The following is a 4,087-nucleotide window of genomic DNA, read 5'->3' on the forward strand; positions in this document are numbered from 1 at the left end:
AACGTTCGCTCCGCCGGAGCGTCCGTCGCCGGCTCTATCTCCGGCGCGCCCGACGACCTCCACAACTCTACTTCTGTAAAATTTTGCCCATCTATACAAATTCTATATCTGATTCTATGAATTAGTTTTTATATTCTTAAACTTATTATTAACACCAGCTCTTCAACAAATCTTTTTAACACCTTTTTTTTCACCTAACAGATTACCATTATCCCCTAAGTGGGACTCACTTGAACTCATGAATATTTGATTCTTGTATTTCTTATTCCCAACTTTTTCAGAATTCAAATTCCAAGTACTTGGAATTCAATTCATTAAAATCCTTGCTCGACATCGAAATAATTAAATACTGATTTTTTAAATTTTTTTTAAAATTCTGATTGTAGTTGTGTTTTTTAATTTTGATGTTATCATTGTTTGATTGCGTGGTTTTAGTTGATAGTAGTTGAGTTTGGATTTTGATTTTGGTCTTTTGGTTTCTAGGAAATTAAAAAAAGTAAAAAAAATAAAAATTAATGTAAGTAAGTCAATAAGTTGGATTTGCATTTGTAAGCAAAATTTCCTTTCTTTCTGTTTCGGGTGATTCAATTAGTGGGGTTTCTTTCTTTTGTGAGCAAAGAGAGGGTTTCTCAAAGTTACCAATAGCAATTTTGTCGTAATTATTCTTAAAGCTCTCCTATTGGAGAGAAGAATTGGGGGGAAAGGGGGAAGAGATCATGGTCTCTAACAGATATGAATTGCCTATATTTATGCTAATATCTTGTAAATTCCTCCGAATCGAAGAGATTTTTTTTGTAATCTGTATCATCAATTAGTTGGCTATATTTATGGACTGATTTGGGGTTATTTATCTATAGGATTGGAAGACTGAAAGATACAAGGAATTTATCAAATCTGGAACTGTAAGTAGGAATTTATTTATTCTTCATTTATGATTACTTGTTAATTCATCTATGTGGATGATTATTCTGGATGAATGATTTCCAAGAAAATGGATTTGTGTTGTTAATGGGCAAGTTGAGCCCAGACCTGGAGTTTTGAGATAGATGGATGGGGCCAAGGCTGCTGTAAGATAGACATTTTACCTTATAAATGCAATCATCACTTTGTCATGGCTCTTAAGTTTTCATTGTATTTGTATCTGTTATCCACAGTCAATTAGGTAAGACTACTTTTCTTTCCAAAGTTTAGTCAAATTCCAGGTTCCCTTTCTTACATGAAGAATCATATTTGAATTAATTAACCTTTTTGGCTGACGATTATATAGGGTAAAAAATTATCAGCCTGCTCTGCTGCAACTAAAAAATTTCTTTTTCAATCCTTAAACTTTTTTTTTTCCCCATTAAATTTAAATTTGATGAAAAATTGCTCAAAATCCATCTCCAACCTTTTCATAAAATGCTTATCAAATCAAGTGAAAAACACTTTTTTCATCGCATTGAGTGAAGCATTTGGAATATTCTCTATATTGAGTGAAGCATTACCAAATTTCATCAACAACATGAGCACTAGGCAAGCAAAGTTCTCCTGAACCAGGTGCTTTGGCTTATGCTCCCATTTAAGTATTATTCTCCTGAACCAGGTGCTAGTGGCAGAAATAAGGTCCAGAGACATGTGCATATATTTAGTTCTTATAAGAAGGTAAAGCTCTTACAACAAGTGAATAAACATGTATCAAGGTAGGCTGATGTATGCCATAACTCATGACAATGCTAAATTTGGTAGGTTTACGATTTGTGTGACTAGAGTGTTTACATATATTTCAATGTACGGTATTTTATTTAAGTTTTTTTTATCTTCCAAAATGTTTACTTCATATAAGAAGGTAAAGTTCTTGTAAGTGAATAAACATGTGTCAAGGTAGGCTGATGTACACCATAAATTGAGTATTTACATATATTTCAAATGTATCATATGTGACTTGAGCTTTTAATTTTCTGAATGTCGAGCGTTCATGCTACATTAATTCTAGGTGCTTTAACTTTCTAATAATTTAATCTCATTATGTGAGTGTATAATCTAGGTGTCTATAGTTATATGCGTGTAGGTTAGTGTCATTGCCTTTTTAATTTTGGGCAGCGATATGACCCTTCATAGTTCATGGGGATGCTCTAAACTTTTAGAATCTTTAGCTAAAGTTTATTTGTGGTTCTCATTTTTCTCTTTCCTTTTTGATTTCAGTAATTTGCGTTTGTCATGTGTTCTGGTTTTTGCAGCTAACTTCTGTAGCTTGTTGGGTCGTGCACTACTATCTGTTACATGGCAATTTGGGTTGGATACACAGACATGCACTTAATCTTTGGTGTTTCTACAACTTTACAGCATGTGCGGCTCAGCAGGGAGAGCTGAATAATCAGTTGAAGCAGTAACTCTGGAAGATCTAGGTATGCTATTCCAGTCTGTATCTCTCTATGATAGGAATTGCCACTTCTTTTGTAACTGACTTTAGATACTCTGTATGATGGTTTTATCTGTTTCTCATTCTTTAGATGTTCTAGCCAAGTCTTATTCAAGCTTTGAAACTTGATGTTGTTGATGAATATTTTTTTAGATTGTGAATGCTTCATTCATTTGCATGCCTAGTGCTCATGTTATAGGGCTGTAAACAAGCGAAGTTCTTATGATCATTTGCTTTGTTTTCATCCATGAACTTGTTCAAGTGCTCATTAATGACATCATTCTTTGTTCTACAGGAGAAACAAAATTCCAAGAAGGAAATTGAATAGCTTGAGTCGAAGTCTTGTTTTTATAAGTGTCAGTTCGCCAAGAGCATTCACTAGCGTACCTAATAAACCAGGTATCCCACGGCTTAAACACACTAACCAACAATTAGCTGCATGCATGGAAGCTGCCTATAATTATAATATATCTTTGCATTATTAGCCAAGCAAGTTGACTCAAATCTTGTCGACCTTTGATCCATTTTGCTTTGTTGTCACTTCTTTTAGGTCTCCAATTCTAGGTGGCTTTTTGAATGCAAATATAGTTTATTAGAAGACCTTTACAAAGTGCTTCCCTACTATGTTTGTGACTTTGTGTAGCTGTGTGTATATATATACACACATAAATTTTCCTATGTATATGGTGATCTCATGTGCTCTTTCTTCATGTTGATTCCTTTTCATTTTTGATTTAAATGTAGTGCCTCTGTTCAGCTTCTTGCTTAGTCATAATGTTTTAGAGATTGTTTACACTAATCATAGTATATTTGTTTTATTTTTATTTTTTTCTTTTCATAGAGGAGGCAATAATTGTAACACACCACTCTGAAAATGGCAAACATAGTTGGGTCTCATGTCAAAGTTACAATTAACTTCTTAATTGTAATCTCATCCCAACTGTGATTCATTCCTTCATATAGAGCACCATGTTCTGAGATTAATGAACCATCTTTTCATCTTCTAAAGTTCATGACCCTTTCCCATTGTCAAGCATAAGGTTTTATTTTTAGCTGCTCCGTTACTTCAATTGGTATTGATTTTTAATAACCTTAGTTTTTGTTCTATTTATTATTTATTTAATGGAAAGGGTTAAGTTTTATCATCAACTTAAGCACTAACTAGGGACAAAATCATCTGTTATTGCCAGCTGAAGCAATGAAATTTTAGTATATGAAGTTGAGGCTTTTGTATTATTTTTTGGGATTGGCCAAGCACTACGTTAGTGCTCTTTCATCCCTAACCTGAACCCTAATTCATTTTTATATGAACTACCCTTTCTCCATTTTTCACATTATGGAGTTTGAATTATTTCGTTGGTCCCAACTCCAAGGGCTGTTCTCTAGAGAGAGACTAAATCGTGTTACATTTTGATTAAGAGAGTAATGTGATTCTGTGATATTGTTTTTCTTGGAAAATGCTTGACATGTCAACAAAACACTAGTGTCCCTCTTTTGTGAAGTGTATGTTGGAAAATTTGGTTTATAAGGCTTATTTTGGTCAACTTTGAGCCCAAAATGGAGTGAGCCCCAAACGTCTTTTGGGGTGGGTCCGAAAAGGTGACGTGTTCTTTGCCGCGTGGTAAGTCACACGGTGAAGACGGTTCGTCTAAACCATTTATGAGTGAATGGGAACTTGACATCGTTTTC

At 34.0% G+C, this 4,087-nt stretch overlaps 1 long non-coding RNA gene across 1 annotated transcript; it reads left to right on the plus strand.

Annotated features, from left to right (window-relative positions):
- Positions 1-3,434, plus strand: LOC145824587 (uncharacterized). Its single transcript, XR_014366368.1, has 4 exons — positions 1-75; positions 858-902; positions 2,217-2,384; positions 2,694-3,434. It is a non-coding gene; the product is annotated as an uncharacterized LOC145824587 (long non-coding RNA).
- The last annotated feature ends 653 nt before the right edge of the window (positions 3,435-4,087 follow it).

The sequence above is a fragment of the Camellia sinensis genome, chromosome 4 (genome assembly GCF_055761805.1).
Source record: "Camellia sinensis isolate YWXY chromosome 4, ASM5576180v1, whole genome shotgun sequence".
In the NCBI taxonomy this organism is placed as follows: Eukaryota; Viridiplantae; Streptophyta; class Magnoliopsida; order Ericales; family Theaceae; genus Camellia; species Camellia sinensis.